We start from the raw sequence: 16,445 nt of genomic DNA, 5'->3' as shown, positions 1-16,445 counted from the left end.
ATCGGAAGGAGACTATTGGACCTCTTGCCTCCATCTCTACATGCAAATCTGCAACCATATCCTTCTATCAGCATAACCTTCAAACTACCATCTAGGTCATTTTTACAAATTATTTATTAGTTAGAATTTATTTTCAATATGTGCATGTATATACTTGAATTAATGCATGCAAACCTAAAAATCAAATTATTGATAATACTACAAAAAAAAAAAAGAGAAAGCAAAGATCAGTACTTACAAGAGTCAATCAGTATAAAAGAGAAGAGGAAAACAAACTTAAGCAAGGACATCTTAATCTATATGTTAGTTATGCTATATGTTTTCTCTCCTGCATATATGTTTCTTTGTTTGTATGTTGCTTATGCTATTCACTTTCTCTTGTATTTATATATAAAAAAATAATTATATTGATGTAATATTACCAAATTGAAGTAAATCTTGTTACCTTAAAATAATTATTGACATTAAGAGATAAACTAAATTAGAATTAGAGATGCAATTTTACTAAATAAAAATATATTTCATCGCCTTAAAATTATTTGAGAATCATAAAGATATTAACTAAATTGGTTACTGAATTGCTATAAATTACTAAAATAAACAGTTTTTTTTAGAGAAACAAAATAGGTTTTATTGAAAAAATAGATAATATGTTTTATTTTTTGGAAAAATATATTAATTTATTAAGAATTTGAAGACAAAAGATTTTATAAATGTAAATAGGTATTCAATAATGATTTTAAAAATTTATAGAAATAAGAGGTTATTTAGATATAATTTTTATAAAGTCTATACAAATAAATCATATTCAAAATGTCATTTCTTTAAAAAAAATTGACTTTTATAGAAAGACTTGTGTACTTTAGATGACTCTGTATGTAGTAAAATATGTACAAAATTTTAAGAATTTTGCTTCATTTTTTCTTAGTATTTTAAGCGATTTTCTTTTCAAAATCTATTTTTCTCCTTCTCAAATTTTCTTGCAATATTATTCCATCAATCTTCACTACACTTTTCTTCTTAAAAAGAAACAGGGAATGAAAACCTAGAACTAATATTTTCTTAAACTCATAAATAAAAAATTGATTAATCAAATTTTTTTACTTTAATCTTAAGATGGATCGTAATAAAAAAAATTAAAAAAAAAAGTATAATAGTGATTTTTAAATTAATTCAATATCTATTTAAAAAATATAAAAAATATTTAATGATTGATGGTTATAAGTATTGAATGTTATTTATAGAAATATTTATAACTTACCAATACTATTTAAATCATTAAATATCTAATTGAAAATTCAACTATACTTAATGAAATTTATTTACTTATTTAAATGCCTTTTGTAATTGATTAACTCACTAAAATGCAAGAAAATATCTTAAATTTCATAGAAAAACTGAAAAGAAGAGAGAGAAAGAAAATTAGAGACTTTACTTTCATATATATAAGATATTCACTATTATTACTCAAATTGTTTTTAAAAAATAACTAGAGCTCACAATTCTTAAAATAGTTCACTTTCAGATATGTTTTTCTCTGTTTTTTCTTATTTCTTTTAGATTTTTAACAATTAATAATAATATTAATAGTTGATTGTAGATTAAAATTACAAATTTTTACTTGATTTTGATGGCATAATTGATTTCTCTACACTTGGTCTCTAATTTCGTTTTGAGGAACAAATACCGACATCTAATTTAACTAATTCATATTTAAAAATCGAAACGGTTACTAACATTAAAATTTAACTTTGTAGCTTAAATTTTAATATTGTTTTTCTGTTTAAATTTCAATACATGTTTTTACATTAAGAAAACTCTCCATATGGTTTATAATTTGAAAAGTGAAAACCATTAATTTTATACTAGAATGTTTTTTTTTAATACTAAATTTTAGTTGAACAAAGCTGTTTATTTTGAATTTGACTTTATATTTATTTAAATTTTATTATTTTATGAAATTCTTCTAAAAGATTAAATATTATATATTTTTTAGTACTACTATTATTTATTAAATGTATATAAAAATTTGCATAAATATTAAAGAATTCATTATAAAAAAACTACTTTCATGAAAGATAATTATTAATATATATTTGCCAAGTTAATGGAGCTAAAAAGCTGACTCTACTATGCCAAAATAACTTAATATGTTTGGCGGTTATAAATTTTTTAAAAATGGTCAAGAAATAATATAAAATATTAAATTGCTGAATTTTATCTAGAAAAAAAAACTATTATATTATAATTTAAAGTAATCTAAATAGAAGCTAAATTTTATTGTAATTTCCAGTTTCCATATGATTAGGAGATTCAGGAAGGACATGCATGTAGGAGAGAGGGTTGAGGATAGAGTAGGGGAAAGGAATTAAAGCACTTTGGGATAAAACTGCTTCTGTCGATTGGAAAACAAATACAAACCACATGATTAATGCTCCACTTCAGAGGGTGAAGTCATTGATCACTATTGTTCAAAAAAGAAAATCATTGAATTTTTAGGATTAGGTTAGTTGATAACGGTGTGTTGCCTACAATATTAGTCAGAATCCAATTGTGAGATTTGATTGTAACATTTGAGTTTGAACCCTAAGAATCAGTTGTAAAGGAGAAAAAGGAAAACCAATCTATAATATATGTTTACACCATATTTGCATGTTTTTTTGATAGTTTTATGGTAATGGGAGCTGTTTTTCTTGAAAAGGGGAGTGTTGTTGAAACTTGAAAGTTAATGAAGATGTGATGTGACAGTTTAAAAAAAGAAAAGAAAAGTTGAGGTGATGATTGATGATAGAAAAGTGAAGAACTGTTGTTAGACACTTGCTAGAAACAGATAAAAGAATGGAGTTTGGGATCAAAGTAATGGAAGGTTTACAATATGTTGGCATCCTTTCACATTGAGGTGGGAATTAATTTTTGTTAGTATATATTTTTAAATTTTAAAAATTATCATTTAAGAAAAGGTAAATCGATGATTTTTTCTAAAATAACTTTAAGAAAATAAATCTATTAAATAAAAAATTTAAATTTACTTTTTTAAAATTAATTTGGAATTTCAAATGCACCCATTATAGATAATTGAGAAATATGAGAAACTAGCGAAGTGGGGAAGTGGAAATCAAAGCAACCTTAGCTATCCTTTTAAAGGCGATTAATTATTATCGCATGGCACCAGTGTTATGAACTGACCCATTTGATTTATTACATTTAATTAAACCATTGAATAAAAAACTTGTTAATGGAATAGTAGTTGCAGGTTAGATATTAAATATTCAGCAAAACACCTGCAAATTAAGATGGCACCGTAGATGAAGACGCCTGAAACATACAATGCTGGAGCATACGGAGAAAGTAGATTCTCCAGTCCTTCAAATACAATTTAAAAAAAAATGGAGCAACGGTTATAATGGCCTGAAATCTTGGCAATGAAAAGAGTTTGCTTTTCTTTGATATCGATCCAACAAGAGCTCAAAATGGTGTTGTACCAATATCAGCAAAAACAGAAAAACTGCAGCAATTGCAGTGACAACATAAAAGCATATAAGATTCATGCCAAATCTTACTTTGATATCTTGAATAGAATCAAACTCATATTGGCGATTGTTGATCCTAAATGAAGCATAAAAATTAGCAACAATCAGAATTGGATGGTTTAATTTTGAGATCGGAAGATAATAAAAGTATAAATTAAGAATTTGAGAAGAAACGCTCGTGATGAAAAATATTTTTCTATAATTGTTCTTTTATTTTATGGAATTTTTTTTCTATTTCATCGTCTAGCTTAACTTTTTATTATAAATAAAGTTTTCATAATATTAGAATCATATGATACTAAATAATAATATTTACAAAGCTATCAAAGGAATATGAGCTAACCAACCAACAACCAGTGATCACTACGAGATACAAGGAAAAAGATTTAGTGATAAAAAAATATAACACTATTTTAAGATAAAATTATGAGAAAATAAAAAATTAATTATTATTAAAACTTTTGAAATTAACAAAGAATTAGCAATAAAAATTAACGATGGGGCACTTTTTTTTTTTACTAAATAAAGCATCAATTTTTGACGTTAAAGGTTAAAGACATAATAATAACGAATTGGCAACTAAAATTTGACGACATTCTGTCGCTGAAATTATAGTGAAAAATAAGTATCATTTTTGAATTAAGCTTAGCGAAAATACTTTTCGTCATCATTCAGTGGAAGGCATGTTTTCATCATTAAATAGTGATGGAAACGTGAATATCGCTACTTTTATAAAAAAAATTTCTTCTTAATTTCCTCTCTCATGACACAATTAGTGACAGAATTACGACATATTATTTTCTTTGCTAATTTTAATACTCACTTTGCACACTTTTTTCTTTTAATTTTTATTTATTTAGCTACGAAGAGGGTTATTACTACTTTAAAAAATCTTTTTTTTTCTGTCCTTTGCTTTTTTTTTGGCGGTGTGTTTAGTCAGTATTCGGCGGTTTCATCTTTGATGGATTGTTGAACGTTTCAAAAGTTAATTACTTCAAATAATTATTATGGATGTAATAAATATAAAATGCGTAACTATTTAATTTTTAATTTAGATTATTGTGCATGTAAGAAAGAGACCTAAATTACCTTAGGCTCTTAGCCAAGCTGATGCAGTTTTACTATATACAACAAAAATTAATTAATAAGCTAAAAGTTAAGCTAAAAATATAAAATTAAGTTATGGACATATAATTATAAACTAAAGATGTAAAATTGAATTTAGAAAATAAAGCTATAAGCTAAATTATGTAAGCTGAGAGCGGTGATGAAAATATAAGCTAAGAAACAAGATGCAATAAATATAAACTGAAACAATAACTAGAAAGCTTTAGAAATTTATCTGCATAATATAATTGCCTTACATATATAATTAAATATCGAGGAACACTTGAGAGTTTTGAATGTATTGTAAATTAAAGCTGAGAATTGCTTAGTTATGCTGAGACTTACTTTTCTAAACTAATAATTATTATCTAATCTATTGATAGTTTTCTAATCTAAGGATAAATGATAAAGTTTATAGATTCTAGATCTGTTTTGTTTGATTGATTGGTTGAAATTTTCTCACTAGGGAGTTCTTGTCTATTTATATATTTTCATGGCTTGAGAGATACTCAAACGTATTCTTCATTATTGGCTTAGTCCTCAATTAATTCCCTACCTTGAGAATATGTATTATTGCTTTTCTATTTTACACATATTGACAATGTAACTTCCTTGGCCACTTTCTTAATCTTTTGATTTTCTAGCCTTATTTCTCTCCACTTTTTTCTTTTGCTCAAATTCCTTCCTTACGTATTATAAATGTTCTTTTCTTTCTATGGATATGCTTCATTTTTACACCTTTCTCTCATTGGCTAATATTTATATTTTTTTTCTTTTTAACTTTTAAGAACGTGCTTCAAGCTTTCAGAAGATTTTTTAACTGCTTTTCATCTTCATACTTCCTCATTTATCTCATGCAATAATTCTTAAGAATTACCAAACTAACTCTTGGCCAGTGGATGGAGGATTTACACATGAATTAGACTTCTGAATATAAATCAAAATTCATAGACTTTGGGATTTGAATCAACATCAAATATATTTTCTATATAGAGCTGACCAAATTTAATGAGTTTGAACCAATACTAAATTTAAGTGTAACCACAGTGGAATCAATTTATTTCTAACTCTAATGATAAAAATAACAATGGATCAAGCATATAAATTAAATTATTTCCTTTTTTTTTAATTTTTTTAATAAATTTGATTCGTCGCTGACTCTAATTTTCTTTCATTCTTACTCTTTTTTCTTATTCTTCAATTTTTCCTCTCTGTCGTTTTCTTAATTTTTCTTCTTTTCTTCCTCATCTCTTCTTTTCATTTATTTTTTCACTATTTTTTCTATTACCTTATTTTCTTTAATTTTTTTTTCTTATTTCTTCTTTTCTTTCATGTTTGACATTCTTCTTCTTAGATATAAATTTTATTGAAAAATTATAACCTTTGTTTTTTATTATCAAAATTATTATTATTAATAAAAAGGAATTAGATATTAAGATGAATATAAAAGAAATTAGATTTGTTAGAGACATCACCAAAACTGCATTTGAAAAATTAATTGCAATTAAAATTTTCTTATAACCAAATATCAATCTATATTTTAAAATTAAAATTTATTAGTTTAGCAAATGATTTTTCTGTCGTGGATAATATCAGTGACAATCCTTTTGTTGATGGAATAGTCGTTGCTCGTTCCTAATGCTGCAATGAAAGAAAAATTTACATAAATTAGGATAATGAGTAACAAAAGATGTAAGCTCTCTTTTAATAAATCCAAAAAATGTGTATGGACGAGAGGTAGTTTAATTTATACAGGGCGAGAATCAGTGTCTTTTAGCCTAGATAGAATGGATTGGGATAAAGAGACGTGGGAGCAGAGGTAAATAGTGCTTGAGGTCACGTGTATATTATCACAACTCTCAAGCGACAAAATGAGAGCAGTAAATGGTATAATAGTAGTGTAGAGGGTAATATAGTGTAATAGCAATAAAGGAGATGTAGTCAAAATTTAGAGAGAGAAAGCTAAAGAACAACTTTCAAATTTATAGAAAGTCTTAAAATGACTAGAAGTCTCCCAAAAGTCTGAAAGTATTTTCTTTAAAGAATTGATACGATATTTATAGTGATGAAAAGTGGATGTAGAGGAGCGTTTTATGTGGACTAGGCTATTTATTGGTTTGGGCATCTTTTTTTGTCAAACAATAATAGACCTTCTTAACCGTCTAAAATCCTCCGACAAATATAACTAATAAAACTTAAAATAATATTTATTGAATAATATGAGTTAGATATAAAATAATATTATCATTAAAATATTGATGTATGTACAATGTAAAAATTTAATTATATCTAATAATATTTATATCAATTAAAAAATAATATATTTAACCATTAATTACTAAATTAACATTTGAATAAAATTATTTGGCAACTTCTATTCTCTACCCATTAAAGACAGAAAGCAAGAAACTCTAAAGAATTCAGATATTTGACTAAAGCAAATCCATATTTATTGTTTTAAGCACTCACTCATCATTCATTTCATAAAAAAATTGATTGCTATAATAGAGAAATATATTTATGGCTAAACTTCTTTAATAATTATGGCCTAATGATAATTTTGGATATGAGGATTTGATGAACAATATGGTTTTTTATATCTATGATTTGTATATGTTTTCATAGACTATTCATTGTTTATTATTATAGATAATAAAATTTAATAAGTAGTATTAGAGTTTCTATCATATTAAATTATTAGGATTTAAATTGAATTTCTTCATATAATTTCGTTTAATTTGTATTATGGGGGCTTTTCATATTCATCAATTTTTTGAAGCTTTAGTTTTGACAATAATTTTCAATCCATCTAAATATCTAATGTATGTATGAAATTTGCATGTATATATTTAAATTTTGTCAAATATGCAAATTTATGGTTTTACATACATTGGCTATTATCAATTTTTCAAATTAAGTTAATTAAAACATGTTATCAAAGTAACCACTGTTGTGTAAAATTAATTTAATTTGAAACATAAAGATTTTATATATTCATTTTTTATGCGAATATTGATTAACCTAAAGGAGGGTTGATATTTGGCCAAACAATAAAAACACTTGCGATGATAAGTATTGATAATTATACAATTGCTGTCCATGTGAATGATGATCAAAAAAAGAAAGATTGTTGTTTGACAAAATTTATTATTATTATTTGATTATTGCGTTAAGAGTACCATTTACAATTGATATTTCTACTCAAATTAGTGTCATTCCTATGCTAATGGTACAAATTTTAAGGTCTGAAAAGAGAATGTGGAATCTGTTCTCGGTTGTATAAATTTAGACCTTGTGCTAAGGATAAAAAAAAATCCACTTTAGCTGAAGATACTTCAAATGAGGCTAAAGTTGAGAAGTGGGATCACTTTGACTGCATGAGTCTAATGATTATAAAATGTTACATACCGAAAGCGTTTCGAGGCTCTATTTCTAAAACTAATAATGCTAAGGAATCCCTTGTGGCAATACAAATGTATTTTTCCAAGAATGAAAAAAATCATAAACAAGTAATCATTTGGCTGCTATAATTTCTATGAGATACAAGACAAAAGGAAGTACATTATAGAAATGTTAAACCTTGTTGGAAAATTAAAGACACTAAAGTTAGAGATAAATTAAGATTTATTCATGCATTTAATTCTTATTTCTCTTACTGCACAATTCAGTTAATTTAAGGTGAGTTATAATACTCAAAAAGATTTGATTGCTATAATGGAGACAGATATTTATGGCTAAGTTTCCTTAATAATTAGAGCATAATAGTTTTGAATGTTAAAATTTAATAATTAATATAAATTTTGATATCTATGATTTGTATTTATTATCATGGATTTTTCATTCATCATTACTATAGATAATAAAGCATAATATCTTTAGCTTTATTTTTAATATTGGATGTCAATTTTTCTTACAAAATTATTTGTTTATGAAATTAAATTTAACAAAACTGTATTAATTTAGTTAAAAATTCAGAATTATTTTCCATCTTACTATCATCTCATTAAGATTTAATAAAAAAAATATTAGTTTATTTCATAAAATTCTAAGTCTTTACTTAAAAATCAGAAGGCTTGTTAAAATTTTATCAATAATTCAAGTAACTCATATAACATCCATATGTATTTGAAATTTAACCTCGAACATTCAAACTTTAGCAATCCTAATTCACTAGTAAATTAATTAATAAATAACATATAAATAAGATGATATTTTCTTTTTAACTCAATTAGATTCTCAAATTCGAATTTTAAATGTATAGTTACATAAAAAATTTAAAATAGTATTTTACTATCAATAAAACTGATGCATAATACGCTCTAAATTACATATGTCCTTATCAGTAATTCCATAGTCCGAATTAGCTATATAAGAAAAATTTCTTCCATTTCGTTCTCATATATATATATATATATATTTTTCTCTTAAAACTATAAAACACATAATATGCAAGAATATCAACATCATACCTAATTAGCTAAAACAACATCTAGCCAAAAGAATTCATTTTATTTTTTTTAAGAGAGAGAGAGAGAGAGAGAAGAAAAAATATATATATATAAAAGAAGGTGGAGAAAAACAAAAAACCATTGATAAAATCCTCATAACTCGTGTTGAGCAGTGATGGTGTTAGAGGTAAGGTAGCTGTTGGATGCACGATGGGGCAATCACTACACCGACATGATGTGGAAGCTGTTGGCTTGGCTGTTAGACAATTTAGTTTCAGCCTCACTATTCATTTGTTTTACCTTTTATTTCTATGATGCTTATATTTACATGTAAAATATATATATATATATATATATATATATATATATATATATCCCATATCTCCATCCTTCTTTGGACCCGTCTGCTACTCGACCACCTTAAAAATCAAGAAATTATCATTCACTGAATAATTAAATTCTTACTTTCTATTTCTTCAAATTATTTTTTTTATCATCATTTTTATTTGAAAATATTACGAGATAAGAATTTACCCGTCTCATCTTCTATAACTGGATGTTCAATTTATATTTTTAATTTCAAAATTAGTCTATTAAAATTGGACAAAAGAAATTTATGAACAAAGAATATAAAAAAGTTTAATTATAGAGGTGACAAGTGTACATGAAATTGATAATCGAGACGGACAGGTAAGAGACAATAAGGTGCGAGGAAGGGTTATATTCATGCACCTAAAGCTAATATTAGCGTCGACCATGTTTCTTAGTGAGGCCTCTGCAAACGGCTTTTGGCCCACCTGTCTCTCACCTCACTCCTTATTTTAATTAATGAATCATGCACTTGTTGGATCTCTCCTAATTCATATATATTAATTAATTTATACTGTATTTTAGATTTTAACTCATATAAAAAATTTTGATAAAAACAATATATAGAAAAGGTAGATTCATGATTTGCTAAATAGAATATCTAACTCTACACTAGTGGTACAAATTTTATTGCATAATCATTTTTTTAGACCAAAACAAAAAGAGAAAAGACATGGATCGAGAGTGACTTTTAATTTTATGGGTTACGTACGAAATGTAAAGTTGCAAAGCAACCATATATGTCAAGATACTAATATATTCAAAGTAAAATGCATTTTTAACCCTTTAAATTTTTTATTTTTATTTTATTGAGTGGTTGTATTTTACTTGTATTTAAGATTTAATTTTACTTGTTTTTAAAATTTAATAGTTTTTAATCAAAATAAAAATAAAAATACATGGATTTAATATAATAAATAAAAGTCTTATAAACTATATAAGAAAAGGTTGTTTAATAAAATCTAAAATAAAAATACAAGGATTCAATAATATAAATTAAAAACTCAATAATTTAATAAAATAAAATAAAAATATTTAAGTACTTAATAATGAGTTTTGCCTATATTCAAACTTTATATGCGTAGACAAAATTTAACTAATAGAAAATTTAGCTTTGCGCCAAATGATGTAAAGATTTAGCTCATGATTTAGCCAAAATCTATACATTACTTGTATGAAGAAAACTAAAATAATTATTGTGGGGGCCAATTTCAATTAGATTCTATGAGTGTTTGATTTAATAACCTAGTTCTCCTTATAATTTGCAATTTCTCATTAGTTTTACTATACATTTATTATTGAAAATTTAATTCATTGACTAGTGTGGCAAATAAATTCAAAATGCAGAATTCAGTGAAATAGAATCGAAATTAGGTCCAACCAATACTAAAATGATTACAATTAGCTACTTAGTTGGTTAGATTTTAACTTTTATAAATTGTCAATATTTCTTATCTTTTAATAATATGAGATCTTTTGACGCTCTCTTTTGAATGTAATTAGGACTTGATTTTAATATCCAATTGTTATTTAAAACTGAAATTCTCTCTACAAAATTAAATAAGTGAAAAATATTTTATCGGATTGCTAGGACTAGACATTTAAATGGAAAGCTAAAAATTAAGCAACAACACCGAACTAGATCTTGGGACTGAAAATTGAGGCGAAAAGTTGAAAAACCAGAAAAACGACCATACTTAGCTCTAATATTATATTAAAAATTGAATTGACTAATTAAAATAAATATCAAATGAATAAGTTAATATAAATCCTAAATAATAAGATTAAATTTGAATTTAATTAAATATCAAAATAACTAAAAATAAATTTTAATTTGGACTTGAAAAATCAGTATATTTTTATTCTTTAGCGGTTATTTATTTGTACTTTTAATTTCATTTAGAATCTAATTTTTTAGTTGATACTTAATTTTTTACTTCACAAATTTAACATTTTGACGTCGCTATACTGACGTTTAGCGATTTAAAGGTGTAAATTTATCCAATACTTTGATTTCTTGGAGGACGAAAATCTTTCACACAAATAGATGTTTCGTGTGTGTAAATTATTTATTGTATTTGAATTAATTAAGCTTTTATGTGATATATACAATGTATTATTCGTACACAAAACAAAGGTCAAGCTCCATTTGGCCACCGATTTAATTATAACATGTGAGTAATAAGAGTGACAACTGGCAAATCATCACATGTTGACTTAATATATATTATGAAGCATATAAAACTAGAATGTATAGTTAACTTTGTACCATATGTTAAATTTTCTTTTTATCTATAAAATGAATAACAGGTTATTTACTATATATAAAGAATAGTTATTTTTTATATATTTATAAAATAAAAGTAAAGCTTCACTTAATACGTAAAAAAGAATTTGAATCTCACATCTTCATTTTAAAATAATAAATTTTTTTAGTGAATTTCAATTAAATATAGTTTAGAATTCATCTAAAAACTTAATCAAAAAGATTTTCATCCTTTCTCCATTTCTTTTTTCTCTTAATGTTTTATTTTTAAATAAAATATAAATATTTATCTATAAAAATAAAAAATTATATTTTGATATAAAAAATATAGCTTAGCCATTAATATTAAGAAATATATATAATTTTATTTGAAAAACGTTCTATTTAATCATTTTCAATCATATTAACACTCAATAGATATATGTCAAGTCACATATCAATTTCATGAATTTTTTAATAAATTTAATTATTTAAAATTTAAATTTATTTTCTTTATTACTCCCTTCAAGAAAGAACTATTTACCTCTATAAAAAAACAACCTCATAACTCCATCATTCCCTTAAAAGGACACCTTCACCTTCACCTTCACCTTCACCTTCATAAAAAGAAAATTATATAATCCGGTAAAAAACCTAACAACAATAAAAGCTACTTGACTGATCAACAAAGGTGGTAATTATTTAATAAATGGTGGCACCATCACACCTAAACCCTAAATGAACACATCCCTTCAACCTTATATCTATGTATATAAAATATTCCTTTACAAGAAAATAGACGCACAAAAAAAAAAAAAAAAAAAAGGAGGGATGATTTTGAAACGAAAAAGGCCAAAAACGCACAAAGAGTCAAATATCTCTCAAAGTCTAATTTTAACTATATTAATAAATAATTTCATAACTTCTTATTTAAGAGCCAAATTCTTCCAAATCTGAAAAATGATATGAATATGTTTATCATATTCATTATTTGAATTAGTTAAACGAAATAAAATTTAAATAAATATTAATTTTAATATTCATAATAAAATTTAAATTTAATTTTTTTAAATTTTATATATTATTTTTTTATATTTTATTAAAAAAATCAAAATTAATAATTATTGTCTCTATTTTGCTATCACTGTCGACTTTGCCAAACTATCGTTAACACGGTTATCATCAATTTCATTAGTTTTAGTCAAAGTTTGGATATATTTAGCCTTTAATAAAAGTTATAAATTTTTTGTTAAAATAATTAAAATTAGACATATTTTGCCATAAGCTGCGAGTTCAGGAGGGTGTTTGATCCTTTCCCTAACCGAAACATATTGTATGGCAAAACTGATTTTTAAAGGAGAGGAGAGGAAAGAGAGAGGGTCAGATAAATTTTTCGATGATTCAAGAGTCGAATTTTCTTTTCCTTTTTATTGTTTGTCATCAAAACTTTCTTATTATTAGTCTACTACTAATATTTTTAGGTTGGGGGTAAAAATCATAGTTTAAAAAGTCACTTTATAATTATCAAATTACAAATTAGAAAAATTCTATACAATGTAGTCGACAAAATATGAATATAAGTTATTAATATTCAAATGAGATATTATTTTCTGTACATCAATCTTTATATTTTTGTAATGACTAGATATTTATGATTCTTATAAGTAAAAAGAATTACAATGATAATCTATGGTAATATGAACTTTTAGTCATCAAGTTTGTGGAAATAACTGAAAAAGGACAGAAGAAAAGAAAGATTGTACAAACATAAATCATTAATCATTTTCATGTCCTCTCATCAAGTTGGAAGGCCGGGAGAGAGAGAGAGAGGGAGATCACTTGGAGGAGGGAAGACAAGGACAAAAGCATCACTTTCTATTGCAAAACGATAATGTATTTGGTAATGCTTTTGAAATATGGTTCTAATTAACTCCCCACTAATTCTGGTCGTGTTGGTTTTATCATTGAATAATATAATTTATTTGATTTTTAAAATGATAAAAAAAATATCATATAACATTAATAACTTGTTAAATTAATTATTGGAAGCATAACTATGATTAACTCGTCAAATGATGCATGTATGTAATGATGAGAGTAATAGGTAGAATTTTAAGAATTTGGTAGCTGGACTGGACCATTCCACTCATTGCAAGTTTTGAGGCATTATTATTGTTATTATTTTATTGTTATTATTCTTTTGGGTTGGTGAGACTCTGTTCTTAGTCTATTACATGCGTTATTATAAACTGAATTTATTGATTTCATTAAGGTTAGAGCTAAAATGAATAAAAAAACTAGAGCTCAATTAATAAAATTATCCTTATATTTCAATCAATATTAAAATAACTAGAATTAGCTATTTAGTTGGTTAGATTTTCATTCTTATTAATTGTTTGTGTTTCTTATTCATTAATAACGAGAGATCTTTAATATTCCTTTTCGTGCAATTAAGATTTGATTTTGATGCTCAATTGTAATTTGAAATTGAAATTCTCTCCCTATAACTTGATATTGAATTAAAACACAGTGGCAACACGAAACCGAATTACTGGGACTGGACATTTAAATGGAATATCGAAAAATTAAGAGATCGGGCTAAATCTACTCTAATGCCATTATTATAAATTGAATTGAATGATTTCATTAGGATAGGAGATAAATGAACGAGGGAGTGTAGAAGCCAACTAATAGAATTAGATTTGGATCCAATCAATCCCAAAATGACTAGAACTAGCCACATGATTGGTTGAATTTCATCCATAAAAATTATCCGTATCTCTTATTTGTCAATGATGTAAAATCTCCAACTTGCATATTATGATTTTTGATAGAATCTTTTTTATTATTTTCAATATATTATATCAGAATTGAATGTAAATTATATATAAAATAATAATAAAATCTAAAATATATATTACTTTTTAATATTTTAAAATATATAAACAAATGTAATACATCAAAATTAATTAAGTGACTTCTACAATGATAATATGGTATGGTTATGACCAAAATACTTGCTTTTCGATCAACTCATACGTATTTTTCAATACACTACTTTTTTACTCATGTATGTTGCACATAAATATTAATTATCTAACTCGCTATAATTTTAAAATAAAATAATATATATATTTTTAGATTTGTTATTATAAATGTGTAGTATTAAGATAATGATATAATCTTTTTTCTCTTTAGTAAATTCATCTTTAAATAAATCTATCTATGACTTATAAAATTTATACTGATTAATTTTATAGCCATAAATAAATAAATTTGATATATTTTTACATCTATTGTAAAAGCATATCAATATTATTAAATAATTATGCAATTTACAATTATTATATTTAGTAAATACTTATCAGTATGAATGATTTTTTCCTTACTTTAAAAAACTATTAAATTAAATCTTTTGATTCTAATATTATATTTAGGTTAAGATGTCTAAAATATATTTAAGCCATTATTACTGTTTAGGATAAATATTTTATTTAGGTTAAATCTTTTCATAATTTTCTTATATAACTGAAATTATACTTTAAAGAACTTATATTTTCCTTTTGTAAAAAAATATTTCATTAATAAATTTAACAAGATTATATAAAATTTTAATTAAGACACTACTAATTATATATATATATATATATATATATATATATATATATATATTAGAATATGACACAAACTCTTAAATAGATTAGACGTCTATAATGAGTCTATGAATCCCTAAATATATTCGTACCCACGCATTTTAAATTTTTTATTAGTTTATATGAGATTATAATTTTAGAGTTATCTAATTTAATATTAATTTTGTATCCTAACAAAATTAAATTAAAAGTATTTAAATGAAAATTGATTATAGTACTTTCATATGATTATGCATATATATCCTAATTGTTATTGAGTTTGTTTTGCTTAATATTATTTAAAGATCCTATTTTAAACTAATGTTGCAATCCTAATAGAGTTGGACAACCAATATTGAAATTCTATAGAGTTAGACAACTAATGTTGAAATCTTAATAGAGCTAGAATTAGAATTATACTTAACTAACTATTATATTTTACTTTTAATAAAATTAATTAATACACAATTAATTAACTAAATAATCAATAAGACTATTTTAGTAAATTTATATGTCTTTCCTCCTTTCACACTTTTATATATGTTATGATTTAACAAAATTAATACACAATTAATTAACTAAACAATCAATAAGACTATTTTAATTAAAAAAAATTTAGACAATTAAAATTTATTGGTTGAACATTATTTTGATAGATAATTAATTCTTCTATGTAGTTCATTAATATTTAAACTCATTATTGTGACCGGCATTGTTGAAGGAAGTGAGATAATATGTACCACAAAGCAGCATAGCATCCAATCAAAATCATAATAGATAACTCTCCAAAGATAAGCCTTAAAAGGCATTATGTGTTATTATGGCAAACAAAATATTAAACTATATAGGCATGAATGAACAACACATTACAATAGTTTATATCTCCTATGCTTACATCATAGAATATGGTGACAAAGTAAGACTAAAGGTTGATATATCCTTATCCTTAATGTGTGCCCTTTTATATGTATTTTTCTCTCTTTGATGCCATGGCTCAAACTTGAGAAGTGTAGAATGCTTGTATTCAATCCTTGAGAGAATCCTCTTGAAGACTATTCTATTCATTATATGCGTCTAATCACTGCTGGAATAATGATATAAATAATTATTGAAC

This window comes from Ricinus communis, chromosome 10 (genome assembly GCF_019578655.1).
Source record: "Ricinus communis isolate WT05 ecotype wild-type chromosome 10, ASM1957865v1, whole genome shotgun sequence".
NCBI lineage: Eukaryota > Viridiplantae > Streptophyta > Magnoliopsida > Malpighiales > Euphorbiaceae > Ricinus > Ricinus communis.
This window is presented reverse-complemented; position numbering follows the sequence as displayed.